Source organism: Staurois parvus, unplaced genomic scaffold (assembly GCF_062004578.1).
Source record: "Staurois parvus isolate SC_StPar_1 unplaced genomic scaffold, SC_StPar_1.0 ptg000209l, whole genome shotgun sequence".
Taxonomy (NCBI): Eukaryota; Metazoa; Chordata; class Amphibia; order Anura; family Ranidae; genus Staurois; species Staurois parvus.
This window is the reverse complement of record NW_028318005.1, coordinates 3214848-3238595: the sequence shown is the minus strand read 5'-3', so window position 1 is coordinate 3238595 and position 23748 is coordinate 3214848.

Below are 23748 nucleotides of genomic sequence, written 5' to 3'. Positions count from 1 at the left end.
GTGATTGGCTACAGCTAATCACATGATACAGGTCGCTGTGATTGGTCCAGGTAATATGTGATAGCTACGGGGCAACCACATCTCACTAGTAAAGAAAGGAAAGCTGTTATGTGCTGACCACCTAGAGTACATTTACTGTATTTCATTGGTGTATTTAGGTGTTAGCTTGGAGTTTAGCTTTAGTTTAAGTTTAAGTTTACTGAAAATGTTTTGCTTCACTTTGTTTTTATTTTGATTATACTGGAGTATGGCTCACCCCTTTTCCTGCACTTTCCTGCCACCATGTTTGTTTGCTGGAGCCCTAATTCCTGTGTAATCTCCGTATTGTTCTGTGTGGTAGCTTACAGTGGGGAAAATAATTATTTGATTCCCAGCAGATTTTGTAGATTTGCCCACTTGCAAAGAAATTAAGGGTCTATAATTTTTAACATAGGTGTATTTTAAAGAGACAGAACCTCAATCAATAATCCTGAAATAATACGATACAAATGTTTTAAATTGAGTTGCAGTTCTGTGAGTAAAATACGTATTTGATCCCCAAGCAAAACATGACTTAGTACTTGGTGGAGAAACCCTTGTTGGGAAGCACAGAGGTATGTTTCTTGTAGTTGGTTACCAGGTTTGCACACATCTCAGCAGGGATTTTGGTACGCTCTTCTTTACAGATCTTCTCTAAATCATTGAGGTTTCTTGGCTGTCGCTTGGCAACTCCAAGTTTCAGTTTCCTCCATAACTTTTCTATAGGATTAAGGTCTGGAGACTGGCTAGACCACTCCATGACATTAATGTGCTTCTTCTTGAGCCACTCCTTTGTTGCCTTGGCGGTATGTTTTGGGTCATTGTCATGCTGAAAGACCCATCCTCAGCAAATCTTCAGTGTTCTGGAGGGAAGAAGGTTCTCATCCATGATTTTACATTACATGGCCCCGTTCATTGGCCCCTCAGCTGGTATCTTTAGCAGAGAAACAGCCCCAAAGAATAATGTTTCCACCTCCGAGCTTGACTGCAGGGATGGTGTTCTTTGTAAGTGGGTAAACATACAAAATCTGCAGGGGATCAAATAATTATTTTCCCCACTCTATATATGGTGGGCAGCCATCTTAAATACCCCATGTGACATTGTTCAGGCCTGGCAATTGGCTCTATGCTCAGGACAAGTTTTGGAAGGCAGCACAAGTATTTGCAATAGCATTTGTGCTTGTCTGCCTCTATTCTTGCACATTGTTTTTTAATGTAAATCAGGTTCTTTATTATTTGGCTCTATGCTCTTTTAGGTCTGACAGTAGTACTGGTTACTTGTTTTTCTGTCAGAACAGTGTCTTACTTGTATTGCTAGTTTGCTATATATAATATATTGTAGCAGATTATCTATAAAAGTAAGACATTGCTCTGGCACAAATACAAGAAAGCAATAATAGAACCCAAGAATATAAAACCTGATTTATGTTTCAAAATGTTAAAATATGATAAACTATAAATTCAAAATATAATATGTAAAGTGGCATAGCATTTTGCTTTCTGTGTCCTTCCTTTTATTGCTTTGATTGAGTGAATCTTTTCATTCTCTTTACTTACCCACCACAAGAATTAAAAATAAATTTGTGGAATTTTCCATTCTTACAAGAAGGCAGTGTAAGACATTTTCAAGTTATGCTCCGTTTACCGCTTCATTAATTTAGTTCATACAGATTATTATTAATGCTGCTACTGCTTCGTAATGTTCCACAATGAAAACAAATATATTTGTTGATTTTTCTCATTCATGTTTTATAGTGTTTTATTGATATTGGTGCATTATCATTTTTTAGGTTAGACAAACGTAGCTTTGACTACACATTAGCACTGATATGTTAATTACCACCAGATCTTCCCATACCACTCCACCCTGTCACTACAGGAGCACACCCCACACAGCTCAAACAATGTATCTGGTCATGCTGGTCACTGGAGTCCTAGAGCACACCCTACATGGCTCACATTTTGTATCTGTCTTACTGTCATTGAAGTCCAGGAGCACTCCCTACATGACTCTTTCTAGTTTTTGAGGTCCAAAAGTATACCCTACATGGCTTACATAGTTTCTTCAGTCATGCTGGTCACTGAAATCCAGGTGTACACCCTACTTGGCTCTAACCATTCCTCTAGTCTTGCCAGACATAGGAAGTCAGTAGCACACCGTACATGGTTTTACAGGTTTCCCTTGTCTTGCTGGTCACTGAAGTCTAGGAGCATAGCCTACTTGACTCAAACCATTTTTTCCAGTGTTGCTGGTCACTGGAGTAGATCCTACATGGCTCCAACTGTTACCTGGTCTTGATGGTTACAGGATTTCAGGAGCACACCCTACAGAAAGCATACACAACAGTTTCTCTGAACATGCTGCCCCTTAGAAAAACTGCCTAACATGAGCTTTACTCAACTGTGTACACTATTCATTGCTACCACAGCTGATTTCATACATACTTCCTCCCTTAGCAAGTGCCCCCTTGTCTCATATATGACCCCAGGCTTCTGTCATATTGCTTGCTGCTGGCAAACACATGCTGGGATGAATTGCGATTTCATAGGGAAAGCTCTCCAAGTACCATCAGGCACATTCAATACAAAATGGTTCTGCTACTTCATTACAAGACTGTGGTAAGGACATAAAATATATAATAATTACAGAAAATGTGTAAAAAGAGTGGTACTATGCAAAATATGAAATCAGTGCTATGTCCCCCCAGATCACATAGCACATTAATATCAACAAGAGCTCACTAGTGTTGCTCAGAATGAAAAATTATTTTATTGCTGATTTTGCATTGCTTTAACATTCTTTTCTTATTCCCTTATACATCATAGCAGAACAGCTTTTGGCAAACAGGATATATCTTCATTGAAAGTGAAATTTAAAATCACCAGACAGCTCATCACTTGCTAACAACTAATCATAGCTGAATATAATGTGACTTGAATTTAGAAGCTCAAACTGTCAAGACAAGTGCTGCCCATCACACCGAAGGATTTTGGGCTTGATAAATCAAGCATGCCTTCAGAGTATTTGGGGAAAAATAATGAAATCTGCTTTAATGTTGAATCACAATATAAATGCACACTATGCTAATTATTTAAATTAGAGTAAGCAGGGAGAATAATGCATGCTATTTCTGGATTATGATTATCTGAGTTTACATATTACAATTCCGCTCTCATTGTGTCACATTCAAGCAGTGCTCTCATTGATGGTTTGGATTTATTTTTAAGGAAATGGAGCTATGAAAAGAAAAGACAAAACATCTTGAAGCAAGAAAGTAATGCATCATGACTGGAATAAGCCTTTTGGTTTCTGTAGAATTTCTAAATGCACCTAAGTTCTTCCTTTTAATTGAAATATCAAATGACAACTAATTTTCAAATAAATGTTTATAATGCATTATTTAAAGATCTTCTACTATTTGGTTCTGATGAATTCCTTGGACAAAGAGGATCAAACGGATTTAAGGTCAAGAAGTAATGAATGGAGTATAGAGACTGGACAGTAAAAATTTTTGAAGACTCCATGGACCTACCACAGTCTTCACACACAGGATACACACAGGACATTGCTGTGGGAAGATGACAATTGGCAGGATTTTTCAGAAAAATGAACACTCAGTGTGGAGCAAGGAGGCAAGAAGACCACTTAAGGATTATTTTAAAGCATAAGCAAAGCAATCATTAAAATCTCATATATATATATATATATATATATATATATATATATATATATATATATATATATATATATAAAACATTATTTTTTTATTTAGTATGTTTAGGAAATTTATTTTTATTAGATACATTTGAAATGTTGCTTATGAACATTTAGTATTTTCATATGAAGACAGCAGATAGTTTTCTAGCCTAGTTTTCATATGTTTAGCCATGTATCCTTATCCCATTTCCTGAAAAATCACGCTAATTACAGAGATGAATAGTTCAAGCGGAAATTCGCACCTAAAAGTGAATGAGTCAGAGCAGTGACTCCCCCAGCCCCCCGCTCTTCTTCTTGCAGCTTTCAGTGATCTCTGTCCAAAATTTAATTTAGAAAGAGAAAGGTGAATAGGTGAATAGGCAAACAGTTCTGATGTGCTCTCTCATTAAAATCCAACTGCCAGATGACTCTACATACCCCTTTGCTTTCTGATTTATCACAGACAAGCACATAAGGGCACAGCAGTCAATGGCAATACAATTTGTATATAATTAAAGTTTTACATTGTCAAATTTTGGAGCATCCAAAATGGAGAGTGATAAAGATGGAGAGTGATAAAGGTACTCTTTTAAACTTGTTAAACTTTTTAGGGATACAGCAGTCTAATACTTTTATACACTAACATTACAAAACACTTGATACCAGATTCTGGGCAAGGCACCACCAACAGCATCTTTGAAAGTTATGTACCTGTAGACCAGTGGTTCTTAACCCATTTGAACCCCTTTCAAATGACCAAGAATTTCTAGAAACACTAACACTATTTCATGAATAACCAATACTAGTTTCACAAGTACTTTTGATGGCAAGGTGCATGATGAAATTATTGTTTCAAATTTCCTAGTACATCCAAAGTGCATTCTTGTGCTCATCTGCTGGCACCTGCCATCGTTCACTTCACATAACCTGCTACAAAAGTTTAAATTCCCAACCCCAAAAAGATGACCCATATTTAGCGGTAACGTCCTTGCACCTCTAACAGACATACTGTAACCCAGACCACTTGGTAAAAAAAAAACACCTCTTAGTCAAAATGTAGCCTTCCTACAAATCTGGATTAGAAACACTTTACAGAAACATCACTTACTATTTATTGCCAAAATTAAATTGATAGGTAACCCAGTTCCCATGAGTCACAAAGTAAGTTACACAAGCCAATCATTACATTATTATTACATTACATTACATCGAGTTTATATAGCGCCAAAGGGTTTGCTCAGCGTTGTTCAATAGAGGGGGGGACAATACATGAAACAGTACAGCAACAACAAACAGCACATGAGGGGTTAGAGGGCCCTACTCTTTCGAGCTTACAATCTAAGAGGAAGGGGGTAGTGGTACATTAGGAAGTGGCTGTGGGGGATGGAGTGGTAGGAGGAATGAAGGAGAACGGCTGTTAGGTGAGGGTGGGGTAGGCTTCCCTGAAGAGGTGGGTTTTCAGGGAGCGCCTGAAGGTGAGGAGGGAAGGTGGCAGTCTGATGGATTAGGGTAGTGAGTTCCAGAGGATGGGGGAGGACCTGGAGAAGTCTTGCAGTCGTGTATGGGAGGAGGAGACCAGGGAGCAAGATAGAAGGAGGTCCTGTGAGGAGCGAAGGGTATGGGTAGGGTGGTACTTGGGAATCAGGTTGGTGAGGTAGTTAGAGGCAGTGTTGTGAATGGCTTTGTAGGTCAGAATTAGTAGTTTGAATTTGATGCGTTGGGCAATCGGGAGCCAGTGGAGGGATAGGCAGAGGGGGGTGGCAGAGGTGGAGCGGTTGGTGAGGTGGATGAGCCTAGCCACTGAGTTCAGGATGGTCTGAAGCAGGGAGAGCCTGCACGGGGGTAGGCCGGTGAGAAGGGAGTTGCAGTAGTCAAGGCGTGAGATAATCAGGGACTGTACGAGTAGTTTAGTGGTGTCAGGGGTAAGGAAGGAGTGTATCTTGGTGATGTTGCGGAGGTGGAGCCTGCATGTGTTTGTAAGTGATTTGACATGATGATGGAAGGAAAGGTTTGAGTCCAGAATGATGCCAAGGACTTTGGCTTGCGGGGCGGGATTGATGGTGGTGTTGTTGGTAGTGATGGATAGGATGGGGGGGGGGGCGTGGGCAGAGGGAAGGATGAGGAGCTCGGTTTTGGAGAGGTTAAGCTTGAGGAAATGAAGCGACATCCAGTCCGAGATGTCGATTAGGAGGTGAGTGATGCGGGCAGAGACTGTAGGGGTGAGGTGAGGGGTGGAGAGGTAAATTTGAGTGTCATCATGCCATGGAAGCTTAAAATAATCATCCCATATTTTCAGCATTGCCTAAAGTGTATGTATTTTTTTTTTTACCTTTGGATAGAATAGTGAGTAAGTACCTCTGATTGGTTCTTATTGTCTGTTAGAGAAATTCGCTTGCTTTATTTGTTTAGAAGACCCCTCTCATTAGGACTGAAAGTGAGGGAAAATTCAACAACAAAAATATCCTACAGGTTGTATTAACCATTACTTATTGTTTCTAAAATAAAAAAAAAGTAAAAAGTTTAGGCTTTGGATATTATGACTCTTTAAAGTCAGTGGGGGTCTTTTTACATAAATTATAAGCCAATTGGATTCTAATGCAGCAATGTATTGTCACCAAAATGACATAAAAGGCCCCCACAAATGGATAGTATGTAGTAATAAAAAATAAAAAAAATTATGGTTTTTCTCTTAATATTTCAACCAGACTCTTATCCAGGCATGCAGCCAGGATGGCCAGGAAAGAGAGGGCAGAGAGCATGCATTGGAATCCACTTATAATGGAATCTGAAAGCCTCCTTTTTTTAATAAGGGATGACCAGATAATTGCACCCTCCCAGGGAATTGAATACAAAGATACATTAGTATCCTTTACCTATTCCTACAAAGAACCAACACTAAATAAAAAGCCTTTTGATAAAATAAAACACAAACACATGCTTTTTATCTTTTAAAATATAGTTTATTACTGCCCCCAGAAGTAAATTCAGGGTCAATCATAGTGTCCACAGATGTGTCCATCAACCAAGTCGTCTAGTGAAGTAATCCACGTCATGATGGCTTGTTATCCGCTGATCAGCACATGCTGTATTCCCGTCACTAAATAACAGTTTCCTGGGTACATAAAACAATTTTTTTTTCAAAAGTCCAATCAATATTAATTAATTTAAAGATACTCTGGAATGGGAGAAATATTCCACCGAGTGATGAGAAGGTAAATGATACTGGAGGAGTTATAATAACAATGGTTTTCATTTTCTTGTGGTAATTTTTTTTTTTGCATATGTTTATATCATTTATTTCTGGTGAGTGTATAAAGGGTGGTGGAGCAGTGTCACTTATCTTCTCATCAATCGGTGGAATATTTCTCCCATTCTGAAGGTTTTTTACATTTATTAATATTGATTGGACTTTTTAAATACGTTTTGTTTTATGTTACTTCTAAGGCACTGTATACTTTGAGCGCTGCACTTTATTTGTTTATTCTTGTACACAAGGTTTGTATAGTCACCTTGAGTGCCAGCTGCTTTGTCCTTTTGCGCTCACTTTTTTCTCCTTTTGTTTAAGTGATTAAATTTACTGCCAAGAATCCCAGGTGATGTCATTGATGAAATTTGGTCAATAACATCACTTGGAATTCCCATGGGTATTACAGGAGCTGAAATCTGTCATTTAGCCGTGGGAGTACAGCATATACAGCTCACTCAAATTCTCTCACCATTGATGTCAGTGGTGTTTAGGGTTATATATGGGTTTTTAGCTAATATAACAACACTATCTATTTGCCAGTGGAAGTATTGATTGAATATGTATTTCTGGAGCTACTCCTATCTCTCACAACTGTTTGTCTTGGGAGTTTGTGCTGTTCAAAATGCATTTAGAAATGACTGTATACCATAACAACAAACAATGGTGTTACACTACATTAACAGCTTTATAATGGCATTAATGACAGGCTCAAAGCACGTAATTGACATTTACTGATGGCTATGTAAACCTGTTTGCAGTAGAAAGTAATTGAAGACTGACACTGAGAAATTGGGGTTATTCGTTACTAGTTATAAATCAGTTCAATGTGAAAAATAAACCAATAGGTGCAACTGATTCCATGATGTTCCTAAAGTGACCAGCAACTTCAAAAATTGCAGCAGAGAGCACAGACAGCAAGTATTTTAACTTGCAGTGTTTTTCCCCTTTCATAGATTATGTTTTATTCACTTGCAATGTACATTTGAATTTGATAGAAATTTGACTGCTCCGGAAGAGCCAGTTCCCTTGCACAGCCTCCTCTCTTTGTAGATTATTGCCTTCTCCCATTCTGGGACTGTCTAACTACTGTCTGGCTGATCCAACATATCCACCCTTAACCTCACATCTCTACATAACCTTTCATGTAGCTGCTGAGTAAGGAATGAATGGAAATACAAGTGTCACTTGAGTGGCAGCTGACCCTGCTGGGGCTGCTGATATCACATCCAAGATGTTTTACAAGGGAAGTTTGTACAGGTAAATAATACACATACAATACATTAATGCATATATAATCTTATGGGAAGGATTTTGTTGATATAAATGTTGTGTCAATGGGGTATCCATAAAGTTTTACTAAATTTGTCCAATGGTATTTCCTTATAGTATGGAAACCTGAAGACCTTCTGAATACAATGGGGTTGAGTTACTAAAACTGGAGAGTGAAAAATCTGGTGCAGCTGTGCGTGGTAGCCAATCAGCTTCTAACTTCAGCTTGTTCAATTAAGCTTTGGAAAAAAAACTGGAAGCTGATTGGCTTCTCTGCAGAGCTGCACCAGATTTTCCTCTCTCCAATTTTAGTAAAGCAACCCCAGTATGTACGGAACCCTCCTCCATTAATACTATTTTCTGTTTGTGTGAAGCTTATTGGTTTTTCCCAAAAGTAAAATTCCAGGCATATATTGCATTAGGAATTTCTTTATTGGTTAGATCTTTTATTGGGTTCATCCTTATCTTTTGGGATGCAGGTATAGCAATTTTTTGTTATGCTTATTGCACCAGATGGGTATATTGAAGGCTGAAACTAGAACAGCATATAGTTCATCTGGAGGCATTTCACTGTAAAACTAGCTTTGTAGCGTTTGAGTAGAGTTGAGTTTGATGTTCGAGTTGAACGTAAGTTATTCGCCCGTCGCACCTCACAATGCACTGCACCCTGCCAGTGCATTGTGATTGGCCAAAGCAATGCATTTGGCCACAGGTCAGGTGCAATGCTTTGGCCAAGCACAGAGCATGATGACATCACAAGGGGGTGGGGCCACCCAGTTGATGTCACTGGGTGGCCCCTGCCCTTTAGATATTTAAGAACTGGCAGGCAGGTGCAGCTGTCCGATGACAAGAGCCAATGTCGAAAGCGGAACATTTTTGTTTATTCTTTTTTTGTGACTGATGTTGGATCTACTTCGGGGGACATTTTTTTTATTTTTATTTTTAATAAAGAACTTGTCAAAGACTATCTTTTGTCATTTTTTACACTATACTTTTTTTTTTTGTGAATGAATAGCGGTACCATTTACCCTATACTCATTCACATGGAGGGGGGGCGGAATCTGGAGGCCCCTTTGTTAAAGGGGGGCTTCTATATTCCAATAAGCCCCCCACCCACAGACCCCCACTACCACCAGCCACGGATGTGGAGAAAAGGCCCTTGTCCCCATCAACAGGCAGACAAGGTGCTTTGGGGGGGAGCCCCCTGCCCAGAAGCACCCTCCCCATGTTGAGAGCATGTGGCCTGGTATGGTTCAGGAGAGGAGGGGGCCGTTCAAAGTTTGCAATTGAACTTTCATTAGGTTCGAATGTTCAAAAATGGAACAGGGGAGTGTTCGGCCTATCGCTACTTTTGAGATATGTTGTTTAGATATAGAGAAAGGAAATTAACATTTTATTTTAAGGGGTTTTCTTCTTTCGTTTTTTTTTAATTGTCTCTGTCTCCAGGGGGGAGGGTGTCTTCCTTCATTTTCATTCCCAGTTGGCACCACTCACTAGTTAAGAGTAAAGAGTCCTTGTGTCTTCAGCAGGGTGCATTCTACTGAAAAGCTTTATAGCACATTTTATATATATGCATAACAGATGTCAACAAATCTGAAAAGGTTTAATTACAGACTGCATCATGGTAAGAAACTGCTGTCCACAACTTCCTTACCCACATCTGAAAGGGTCAGCGACTTTATCTTAAAGTATAGTTCCTGAACTCACTGTACCATAGGATTCTCTTAAGCCTGAGCACTCCAATGCAGGAACTTTGGGTCCCAAGAATTAAAACTATAGGGGTTTGGAGAGACTGGAGGACCTTTCAGCTTCCAGTATCACCCCTTTCCCCTCGCGCACATCCAGGGTTCAGGTGCTTAGATACCTGGTCCCCTTGTTTTTTTGTGGTATTACACAAATTGTTTTATCTGTTATTGGTTATTGCTGTCTTCATTCTTTTTCATTGTTGCCTCAAAGGGTATTTATCCCAACAAAAATCCTCCTTCTTCAGCGTTGGTGTGTCAGAGGATGGGACACTGCCAGAATGGTTGATGGCATTTGGAATCAGGGAACCTGTATATCAGTGGTTCCTTCGGGGGTAAGCACTTGGGGGTACACTTAACCAGGCAATCCATTTCTGTATCTAAAGTTTAATTTTCATTTTTGACAACAGTGTACCTTTAATGTAGTTCTCTGGTAAAGCCATTGATGAAAAAAAAATCAAGGATAAATCAAATGCCTCAGATGATATAGACTGTCAGCAAATTACCGCCTGATGGAAAGAATTGATAGAGATTGACAATAATTTAAATGACTTAGGAACAGAAAATATACATACCTCCTTTCATGTATTAATAACTTTCCACAGGCTCACTGCTGGCTTAGGGGAATAGTAAAATGTGAGCTTGAACATAGAATGAAATCCATACAACATGTTATGACTTTTACACCCATGTTAGCTAAACAATGGCCTATGTGCTAGCCATAGCAGTAAAGGCATATGTGAAAAGCTAAATTATTGATAGAGAAAGGTATAGCACACTGTAACACTTAGTGGCAGTGATAAAAAAGCTGGGAGTATGGCTAAGTCTGAAGAATGAGAGATGACAGGATTGCAGGGATGTTCATTGAAGCTGACATGTGTGACAGATCTATATGTCAGTTCTCCCAAGAGGAGAAAGCCTCAATTGGTTTTCCACCTTGTGGTCATTCACCTCACCTCACACATCCTCATGTCTTTTAGAAATATGTTAGAAAAACATCTGTGAGCAAAAAAAGAAAAAAACAAAAACATCTTTCTATGTTAGCAATACCCCAAATTAATTTAAAATGCTTGAAATCTTAAAGCTTAACTCCAGGCAAAAAGCTAGACATGGATATTTCTGCCAAAGGATGTGGAATTCTACCCAGCCAATTTTATAAAAAGAAAAAAATTAATTGCATACAAGTAATATGGAACGCACGCCGACTCAGATTGAGAGAGCGGCGGTCCGGAGCATCTGCTTCTGCCTTCTGAAGGTGCTATGTGAATATGTGAGTATACTATATACTATGCACTTCCGCCTGGCAGTACTTTGGTCGTTGGTTCGAATCCCAACCACGGCACCACCTGGCTGGAGTTTGCATGTTCTCCCTGTGCCTGCAGGGGTTTCCTACGGGTACTCCGATTTCCTCCCACTCTCCAAAGACATGCGGGTAGGTTAATTGGATCCTGCCTAAATTGGCCCTAGTATGTGTATGTATGAATGCAAATTAGGGCCTTAGATTGTACGCCCCTTGAGGGTTAGGGACTGATGTGAATGTACAATATATATGTAAAAGCGCTGCGTAAATTGACAGCACTATATAAGCCCCTGAAATAAATGCAAATAAAATATACTTCTATATTTATCTGGATTTTAATAAACTTGCTACACTATAGAACATCTTTAATTTTTTGAGTGTTTGTACTGTTTCATTCTGACTTCAAAAGCCTACTGTGTGGAAGACTGTGAAGTTTTGGGTTGAGTTGGCAATTTTGATATAGCTGATTAGGATTTGCCTTTTAACATTCAGTATCTGGTGAGTTACTACTCTCACTGCATGTGGTGGGTATTTTCACAAGTGGACCATTTTGATTTTTCTGGACACTGGGTGTGGAAGGCTAAGTCTTCGTTGAATATGGACTTCTCTCTTGGACACTTTATAATTAGATTTGACATTTCTTATGGACACTTTATAACTTGATTTGACATTATGGTATTATTGAATGATGTGTTTATTAGTAATGTAGGTAGTGATCACTTCAATATTGATATGAATAGCACCTTTCTCCCCTTTTTTTAGATTTATGATTATAGTGGTTTTTCACTTTTAAAGGCAGCTTCTTCTTATTTATGGGATTGAATTGGAGGTGGCCCCCCTACTCTTTTGTTTGTATCCAGTCAATTTTGTCATTCTTCTAGGCAGTGGAGCCAAGAGAGTGACACCCAGGGCTCTTTTTTAGTGGGAATGCAGGGGAATGCAGTTCCGGCACCTTCAGCACTGAATGTAATGTATGTAATGGCAAGGGAAGCTGGGGTGTGCTGGAGGGTCTATTGATGCTGGCTGCTGTGGGATCTATTGTTGCTTCAGGGGGTCTATTTTCATGGGGGGGTCTATTGTTGCTGGGGAGGTATATTGTTGCTGGTAGGGGATATATTGTTGCTAGGGGTGGGTCTTATGATGCTGAGGGGTCAATTGTTGCTGGGAGGGATCTGCTGTTGAAGGAGGGTTCTATTGTCACTGACTGCTGGAGGGTCTATTGATCTGTTGTTGCTGCCACTGGTCTATTGTTTCCGAATGGGTATTTTCTTGCAGGTGGTCTATTGTTGCTGGGGAGGATCTATTGTTGCTGGCTGCAGGGGGTCTATTTTACTGCTTTTCTTGTTATGATTCAGAAATTACACTTGCTCATTCCAAGTTTAATGTGTTAAACAGAAATGGATCACATTGTACAGATGATTACTTTCTTTATAGTGGTAGAGCAGGCTACATAGAAAAGTGCATCAATTTGTATTAGATAATTACCATTAATAGCATATAGGATACTAAACACAGAACTGAACACAGACAGCATAAACAAAGTGTGACTAAGCTGTATTAAGAGGAGAACACAAAAACATGTTGCTCACTTGCTCATTCCAAGTTTAATGTGAGCTTGTTGGTATTAGTCTCCTGAAATCACACTACAAATCATTAGAGCTCTCTCTAGCTGCAGCTTAGTAATAGCATTACTAGGACATTTATTCATTTACTTGCTACATTTTAGTTTAGTTTGTTTCATGTTGTATCCTATGTATGGGGGTATATTTATAAAGCAGTGAATGTGACATTCACTACAAACGAGCTGAAAGTACCAGGGTTGAGTACATGGGCACATTAATCTGAACCTCATTGACATCAAAGGTAGTCAAACCTTTAAAATCAATTCAGGTGTTTTTCAGTGCTAAGAGGCAAAGAATTGTCAAATAAAGGGCATGGGGTGGGAATATGTAAAAAAAAAAAACCTTTTCAAATGTAACATTTAGAAGGGAACAGCTATTTTAATAATGCTTCAAGCTAAGCATTCAAAATTCCCAATTCATTTAAACAACATGCCTAGAGGATGCCTTAAATCTGCCTGTGAAGCGACTTATCTGTATGATGTATACAATCTACGGCAGCAAAAAGGAGCCAGGTGGAAAATTGTTAGCTGAACAGTGGCTGCATCTAATCAGATGCTGTCACTGTTCGGGTTATTCAGACAGCTGCAGGTGGTGTGGCTATCTGAATGCATTAACCAGCAGTGGAGATCCCTACCTCCATGCTGTTCACCCTAGAAATCTAAGCATGTAGAGCTAGCCTAAGTAGTAATGCAGAAGTTTCCTCTATTGAAGACCAGTCATTGCTGCTCTCTCTCCCTGAGCAGGGTGACAGGTCTTGTGAAAATTATGTGGAACTGAGGGTGGAGCTAAGAAGGGGTTGTATGTTAACACATTAATAATTGACCAATGTGCCACTAAATGCAGAATTGTATTAAATACCTACTAATCACATACTGCATATTCAGATGTACCTTAGTACAAGACATACATTATTTATTTAATTTATGTTTTATTTGGATAATGGGTTGACTATGTTCAATGTCTTATTTTTGGAAGATTAAAACATATTTGATGACAGTAATGGTGTTTTTATGAGAACATTGCACAGTAGATGGCACCGCAGGACAGATAATGATAAGCGCAATTCACAAATAATGAATAACGAATAACAATTTTATCTTTTGGAGATTAAATCTTCCTATCATAGGGTTGCTTAATGAAGACAAGGTCAGTTTGGCACTTACTGACGTGACCAAATACACAAATCAAATATTTACAATGATTGCCTGATCTACATACAAATACGTCTAGTCATGTAAAATATATAGAGCTGAGGAGATGAGAGCTAAAATAATAACACTGGGTTATGCAAAGCCTGTTGATATTTTTATGGATGAGATATCAGACAAGTTCAGATATTATTTTAGTACAACCTACTATTTTAAGTCTATTCCACTAAAAAATATGATTGGAAAATGAAAGTGGAACTGAGCTCAAAAACTAAAGATTTCTTGTCTTATAGAAATGTTCATTGTGCCTAATCAGTACCGTGAAAACTTTTATCTTTTCTCTTCAATCCCTTCTGAAAAAATACCAATGTGCTTGTGCTTCGGCACCCCTGTCAGCTAAGCCTTAGAGCTGTATACTGGTAGTATAAGATCAAAGGTATTAATTTTTATGACTGCTGGTAACACAAGATTTAGAGTAAGATTTGGTGGTGTCACTAATGTGCTGCTTGCTGTTCTTGCTGGAGAGGAAGCTGTACCTGAGGACCTACAATGCAAGAATCTCCCTGCTTCTGTTTCATATATTCTGTAGATCTGTGCTTGTTTTACCCACTTCTCCTGCAATTTTATTTTACATATTCCCCACCAGTCTTCAGAGCATGAGTCATCACAAGGACAGCTCTTCAATGAGGAAGCAATGCCTTGCCTCTACTAATATGGCCTCTTCCACACACACAGGCATAGTGCAGAACAAGGTGTCATAAGGCAATATTGGGGAAAATGTATCTGTGTAGTTTGTTAGAAATTATGTCATTTTCAGTAAGCTTTAAAGAGATTGTAAAGGTGTAAATTACCTGCTCTGTGTAATGGTATTTCCTAGAGCAGCCCTGAACTTCCTCTGCTGGGGTCCAGCATTGGCACTGTAGGCTCCTTCTTTTCTCTGCGCACCACCATAAGAAGCCACTTCCTATGGGTGTAGACCTAACCCACTTTCCAATGATTAAACGCTCATATAGTCAAAGAGATAGGACATGATCCTCCATTCCCCTTGCAAAAAGTGCTCCCCCACGCTCAGGCAGTGGATTGTTCCTCAGCATCATCACATCCAGTGCAGACTATCAACTCTGCATTGGTCTTGAAGACTTCAGGAGCTTACACCAGTGGAGTGTAGGGAAGAAAATGCTGCGGCAACTAGTCTAGTAGCATGGGTCAAGTAAGTAACTCGACTTTTCCATGCCCCCCGAGGCTTAAAAGGGCATCCCCAAAGCAAGGGATAATGATCAATTTTCCTGGAGTTGGGCTTTAATTTTGCCAAACATTAAAGCAGTCATTCTCGACTGGTATCTTTATTAAAGGAAAATGTACCTTAAAATTAAATTCTGGCTTAGCTAACCTTTTGCTGAAAATGCAAGTTCCTTTGCTATTATTGCCCTTGGTCCTTTCAAAGCCGCTGATCTGGATCAAGCAGGAAAAACGCATACTTGCTCCAGGACAGTGACTTGTAAAGCACCAAAACCTTTGGACTAACATCAAAAGATTTCAGCTATAGCAATCTATGTATCTTTAATGACTGGTGTCCTCCTTTTGGAAAAACAGGTCACAGCAATCATAGCTATCTTTCCAAAATTCCCAGCTTCCCATCTCTTGCACCAATATGGTTGATGAGAGAAGCGGTAAGACATTTTCAGAGACAGCTGCAATGACAAAACAACCTTAAGAAATCAGGTACAAGTGAATCTTTCAATTATCCTGACAGTGTTAGATGTTTGGAAACTACTGTTTAGATAAGTAGAGGAAGTTAAGCAATTTGGACTCATTTCCAGAGGAATAATCTGCCTTTCAGAGTCTATTCTAGGTCAGAGAAGAAGGATCTACATAATTCCGGAGAACTCTGCTACAGCAAGGCAATGTTGTTAATGTAGCAATGAACCCCAAAGAAGCTGCTGAATTTTATGGGCTCTCCTACTTTTCTACTGGAGATTTGCAGACTCTGGCAGACACACATGTTCCCTATCTGTCTGCCATTGTCTGCTATTTTTTTGACTCACTCGGGATTGGGGGTACAGAATACTTAAAAAAAACCTAAAAAAAATCTGATTAGTAGTATCTTGTTATATATATAACCTCTGCCACAATATACATATAATACAGGTTCAGTGAACTAGAAGGACAGTTGCAATTAAAGGGTAACTCACTTTTGTGAAAAAAAATATTGCAAATAAAAAAAAAACAAATCTGCTTGGATGATTGGCTTACTGATTTTCCTGGAAGTCTGCACTACGCTACAAGAAACATTTTAGCCATCCTCTGCAACTGGAATGGGTTTTTTTTGGCGAGATACTCCCTAGGGGTTAATTACTTCTAAAAGAATGCAGACACCAATTCAAATTTTAAAAAAAAATTGAAAAGCAATTCAAATTTGAAAACAAAAATAGAAAAAAATTGAACAGAAAATAAAGAAATAGAAAATAATAGAATAGAAACTACAAGAATAGAATATAATAGAAAAGAATAGAGGAAAAAAGAACAGAATTGAAAATAAAATAATATAACACAATACAGTAGAAAATAATAGAGTAAAACAGAACAAAATAGAATAGAAAATAAAGGAATAGAAAAGAATAGAATTCATTACAATAAAAAAATCAAAGAATATAATAGAAAATAATGCAAAAGATTAGAATAGAAAATCAAAGAATAGAATAGAAAATAACAGAGTAAAACAGAGCAAAATAGAACAGAAAATAAAGGAATACAATAGAATCAATTAGAATAGAATAGATTAGAAAATAATAGAAAATCAAAGAATAGAATAGAAAAGAATAGAAAAGATTAGAATATAGAATCAAAGAATAGAATAGAATAGGATATTATAGAAAAACAATAGAATAGAATTAAATAGAAAGAATATAACTGCCTTCTGAAATTTGAATTTTGAATAGAATACATTTGAATTTGAACAGAATACATTAGAACAGAATATAAAATGATAGAAAAAAGAGACTAGATTAGAAAATACTAAAATCGTACTTTACCAAAAATTGTGAGCTGCGCTATGGTGACGTGAGTAGTGATCAACAAAGACCGATATGGTCACGCAACTCTTCATTGAGCCCATATACCATCAAAAACACATATGGATTGTGGATTATGGACTGTAACATTCTAATTATTTTCGAATCCATTGTAATTATTTACAAATCTGTTAGAATTGTTTTAGAATGCGCTAGAATTGTTTTCAAATCCTTTAAAATTATTTTCAAATTCGTTTGAAATTTTGATTTCAGTTGAATTCGAATAAATGAAACGAATTCCGAAAAACGATTTAAACGAATTTAACTAATCAAACGAAACAAAATTCATCAAATAACGAATCGAAACGAAAGGAAACAAAACAATTTTTTTCATTTTGCACATGTCTAATGGCTATACTACAATATTTGTTTAGGAAGATACTTAAAGGACAACTACACTTTTAGTGAACTTGTCCCCTCTCTCCCCATAGTGAATTCTCTAAGGATAAACACCTGCAGCCCCATTTCTGAGATCTTCATTGGCCCTGCCTGGACTGCCTATTAAATTATTCGGCAGGTGCTTTGGAAAATGTGGACCTTTTCTATACCATCTTCTGTTTGTGTGCTGATATTCCCCTTAAATCTACAGAATCTTTTATAAATGGCTCTTTTAAATGATCTAGTTTCATTTTAGTCTGTGGTCCTCCAGTGCTTCTGCCATCATTTGCAATTATGGGTTTTTTGACACACTTAACTTCCAAAGTGCTCTCCTCCGGAGACGGGACATCTGCACTCCCCTTTTTGCTCTGTTGGAGCCATCTTCTCCCAGTCATCTTTTGGGTTCGGAATCTTCATCCTCCTCCATGAGCTGGTCACAGATGACATAAAACTTACACGTGCATATGACAGTGAACACATTGGCACCTAGTTCTTATGTCAAGCAGATTACAGATGCCAGATGGCACAATGAATGCGATTAACAAAATTGCCAGGTAGGGAAAGAGGCTTTTAGAGACATACAGACCTCCACTCCATTGATGTATAATGACAGTTATAGATATGCCCCTAAAGTGGTGTTCAGTGGCAGCAATAAATCCCCTCCCCCCACCCCACTGGTGTTCAATGGCAGCAATAATTACACCCCCTTTATTAGGGTCAGTGGCAGCAATAAATATTCCTCTCCCCATTGATGTGCAGTGGCAGCATTAAATGCCCTCATTGGCATTGGTGCACAGTAATATGCAATGGCAGCAATAAATATCCATCTCCCCGTGGTGTGCAGTGGCAGCAATAATCCATTTGTGGGCAGTAGGAGCAATAAATACCATTTTTCCACTGGCTTGTACCCATATGGAAGAAAAATATATTTGAAGTATATTTTAAAAATATTCTTCACAAATATATTGCCATATATTTGAAATGCTACAATTTTGGCCGTATTCAATATAGTTCAAAATATATTTCAATAAATAAATATCTCTCTCTATCCAATCAGTCGTGTCCGACTCTTGGCAATTGCATGGGCCGTCACTCTCCACACTTTCTGGTCTTGCACCTTTCTTATTAGTTGATACATGCTTAGGCTAGTGCAGGGGTGGACTGACCATTCGAGCACTCGGGCACTGCCCGAGGGCCCGGGCTCAGTAGGGGGCCCCATGAAATGCCCCTGGTACCTTTTTATAGGCTTTTTTGGGTGTGCTTTGAGTGTGGGCAAGGACACATGGGCCCCATGATCCCCTATTGCCTGGGGGCCCCATGAGTTGTCAGTTCGCCCCTGGGCCAGTGTTCAATTCCATAGCATCCAACTGGCCTTCCTCTTTTTCTCCCCCCACTGACCATACCAAGTAATGTTGCCTTCTCTAAGGAATCAGATCGCATCACATGCCCAAAATAAGTCAGCTGTAATTTGACTATCTTTCCTTCTAAAGGTATTCCTGGTTTAACTCACTCTAAAACCTCTCTGTTGGTAATCATTGCTGTCCAGGGTATCCTTAATAGCCTTCTCCAGCACCATAATTCAAATCGCATCAATTTTCTTTCTATCAGCTCTTTTCATAACCCAGCTTTCACACCCATACGTTGTTATAGGGAAAACTATCGTGTTTACCAGCTTGCATTTGGTGATGAGGCTGATATCCTTACTTTTCCACAATTTTTGCATACTTAGCATGGCGTTTCGACCTAATGCGATCTGTTTTTTAATTTCAGGAGCGCAATCTCCTGTTTAGTTTATCCTAGAAAACAGAAATCCTGAACACATCCTATTTCCTCTTCATCAATGTATATTTTGGTTGTTCGAGTTTTAGCTGTTGTCATGATCTTTGTTTTTTTATGTTAAGAGTCCCATTTTTGCACTCTCCTCCTGTGTTTTTGCTATCAGGAGTTTCAGGTCCTCTTCTGTGTCTGCCAGTAAAGTTGTATCATCAGCATATCGAAGGTTATTAATATTCCTACCACCGATCTTCACCCCAATTTCAGATTCTTCTAGATCTAGTTTCCTGATGATGACCTCTGCATACGGATTGAAAAGAAAAGGGGAGAAAATACAACCTTGTTGTACACCTTTTCCAATTTTAAACCACTCAGTGCCACCATATTGTGTCCGAACAATAGCTTCTTGGTTGATATAAAGTGACCTTATTAACTGTACAAGGTGCATTGACACTCCCATTTCTTGCAATACTTTCCATAGCTTGTCATGTACAACACAGTCAAATGCCTTGGTGTAATCAATGAAACACATGTAGATGCTTTTTAGATATTCATTAAATTTTTCCATCATCCAACGTAGATTAGCAATCTAATCACGTGTACCTCGAGCTCATTGGAAACCAGCTTGTGAGTCAGGTAATTCTCTTTCAATAACTGCTCTTAGGCACTGTTGAATAATTTTTAGCAAGATTTTGCTTATGTGAGGAATCAATGCAATTGTGCGGTAATTGTTGCAGTCTCTTGAATCGCCTTTCTTTGGTAGAGGAATAAAAACTGATCTTTTCCTCTCTTTTGGCCACTTCATAGTCTCCCAGATTTTCTGGCAGATTTCTTTTATCACTATTGATGGGATGGGTTTTAGCAATTCAGCTTGAATATAGTCAATTCCACGAGCTTTGTTGTTTGGTAGCTTCTTCAGTGCCCATACTACTTCCTCATTACGTATAGCTGGCTCTAACTCTACTGGGTCCCCAAGTACTGGTTCCATGTTATCATTGGCTGCCAACAGTTCTTCTGCATATTCTTGCCATCTGCATTTGATGCTTTGCTGATCAATCAGGATTTTCCCATTCTTGTCTTTTATTGCTCCTTTTCAAGCAGAAAACGGAACTTGAGCTTTCTTTACCTGTGCAAAAAGATTTCTGGTATGGCCTTTTTTACCGTCTTCTTCTAATTTTCTACACTGTTGATCCCAGTTGATATTTCAAAATATATTTTACATATATATATATATATATATATATACTGCATGTTGAAATGTGTTTTTTTTACAAAATATCTGAAAAATATTTTTAAAAATACATTTCAAATATACTGTATGTCTTTAAAAATACAAATCTACATTTTTGGAATGCATTTACAAATATATGTAAAAATATATGTTAAAATGACTTTTTTATATGTAAATAAAATCTGAAGGATATTTTTAAAACATATATATTTTAAAAAAATATTTATTTTTAAAATATATTCTTCAGGGTTAACTGTGTGCCATGAGTGTTTTACTAGGGGGCAGTGTCAGTGTGATTCACTGTAATCACACTGCTCTGGATGGCTGTGCTGTGCCAGCCATCCAGAGCAGCGTGCCTGAGCTGACAGGGAGGAGGACTGTTAGCAATCAAAACAGTCCTCCTCCCCGTCGGAGATCTTTGGAAATCATCGGGCATCGCGAATGGTGGCGCAGCGGGAACTGTAAATGCAAAATGACATATATATACATGATTTTGCTCAGCCGTGCTGCCCTGTAGCAGTATTTCTGCTATAGGGCGGACGGGAAGTGGTTATCATTGAAAGTAAAAGAAAATCCTAGATTTTGGGTTGTCCCCAAAAAAGTAATAAAGGGGAAATTTTCTGATGGGAACACTAGTTCTGGTGACCTGGAAGTCCCAAAGAGATTTCCTTAATTTGTATGGATTTCCTCTCAGTAACCTATTTTGCCTATGGAAATGAAGGGAAATCTCCCCAATGGGATAAAGAGGTAAAAAACAAACCTTACAGTGGTCATAACCCTTCTTTAAGCTATCTAAAGTGAAAAAAAAAATTACCTATAGTTCTACTTAAAGAATATGTTGCTAAATATGTTTTGATATCTAATCATATGTATGCTTCAAATGAGAATAATTAAGGGTGCTGATTTACTTTTCAGCCCTAGTGTTTCTTTCTTTTATTGAATGTTTTAATTCTGATAATAATAAGTTATGGTCATTTTATTTAATTGTTTTGTGTGTAATATGTGGGACCCTTAAAGTCCCAGTCCCACACACTCATTTCGTTCTCTATATCTACAAAAACGGTTGTCACCAGAACAGGAAGTAATGCTAATTCTCTCTCCAGGGCCCTGGATAGCAGAAAAAGCTAAAAGGGATCATAATCCTTTCCCACTTTATCCAAAACTAAAATAAAATGTTTTGGTTGTACACATACTTTAACCGCTTTCTGACCGCTCTATAGCAAAACTACTGGTACAGGGCAGCAGGTCTGCGCAAAATCATGTATTTATACGTGATTTTGTTTTTCTGTGTAGGGGCCGCCATTGGCGGCTACAGCTGTCGATCACCGGGTCCTGCCTGGAAATTCGCCGCTGGCACCCGACGATCGCTGGGGAACACTGACGGGGGAGAAGTCTGTATGTAAACAATTTAGATCTCTCCCCTGTCAGCTCCAGCATGCTGCTTTGTATGGTTCTGCATAGCAAAGCAATACAAAGTAGCGTGCTTACCCAGTAAAACACACATAGCACACAGTAAAACACACACAGCACCAGGAGCAGACTGACAACTCATGGGGCCCCCGGCCAATTGGGGATCATGAGGCCCCTGTGTCCTTGCCCAAACTCAAAAAAGCCTATGAAAAAGGTACCAGGGGCATCTCATGGGGCCCCCTACTGACCCCGGACCCTCGGGCAGTGCCCGAATTTCCAAATGGTCAGTCCGCCCCTGCACAGCACCCTTTGATCGCCCCAGATGTTAATCCATTCCTGCCCAGTGCCATTATTACAGTGTCAGTGATTTTTGTTAGCACTGATCACTGTATTGGTGTCACTGGGGATGTCAGTGACAGTTAGTCAGCCCCCCCCCCCCAGTGTCAGAATGCCCTGCCGCAGCCCCGCTATAAGTCCCTGATCACTGCCATTACTAGTATAAGAAAAAAAAATTCCAGTTTATATACCACCATTTGTAGACGATAGAACTTTCATGTAAACCAATTAATTTACTGTATTAGGATTTTTTTTAATAGCAAATATATGTGGCAGAATAAATTTTGGCCTAAATTTATGACAAAATTAAATTTTTTTACTGAACATATTTTATAGCAAAAAGTCAAAATATTGTTGGTTTTTTTTTCAAAATTGTCGTTCTGTTTTTGTTTATAGAGCAAAAAATAAAAAATACAGAGGCAATCAAATACCACCGAAAGAAAGCTCCATTTGAGGGGAAAAAAGGACATAAATTTAATTTTGGTACAGCGTTGCATGACCGAGCAATCGCCAGTTAAAGTAATGCAGCACCGTATAGCATAATAAAATGGCCTGGTCAGGAAGGGGGGTAAATCCTCTGGAGGGCAAGTGGTTAAAGTGCTACCATCAAAGGTCACAAAAACATCAGCAACTCTCCATTCTGCTCCTCATTGACTGTGCAGGAATAACTGGTGTGTGCATCATACCGCCTACAATGATGTAAAATACAAACATTTGTGCTAATGTAAGAACAAGACTATGAAAGATGAAATGGGTAAACAAAATACAGTTTTATATTTTCACTTCCACAATATCTTAGTCTGTAATGCATTGCAGTTCTCAATGCAGGTCTTGCAAGAAAAGGAGCTAACACTATAATGTATGCATGAAAGGTAAGCAGGATAGGAGGTGACGTGTTCACCCAGGAGAAATTTTTAGGACACAAAGTAAAAAAAAATGTTTCCAAGGTTACTACTAACCTTGTTTTATTTTATATTTTTAGACTCTGCCTAAAGCAGGCATGGCGAAACCGTCTCCTTAAATTTACTTCTTGATCATATTTCGTGTTATGCTTTTTTTACATATTCAGCAAGTTAAGTGATATTGAAAATGATGTTCTGTTTCAAATGTGAACAGGAAAAATACAGTAAAGGACAAGTACACACACACAGAAATTAGCTAAGAAACTGGCTCAAGTGGTGTGCACCACATTAGCAGAGCAGATAGACCTGTTTCAGGTCTATCTGGCACCCCTGCCAATTTCTCTTTCAGAATGGAAAAAAAAACTGGTGCAGGTTCTGCACCTGATTAACAGTATAGAAAATTGCCGCAGATCCAGGACAGGTCAGTGTCCAGGATGGGGACTGTCAGTAGACAGATCACATCCCTCTCTTTTCTGGTGCAGGGACTACACTGCGCGAGCAGAGACTGCTCAACCCTCCTCCTCCCTCCCAATCTGGGTTGAGAAGGGGATGGGCAGAGGGATAGAGCAGGCAGATCCAGCTGTACACTTCTGTGCTGTGTCTG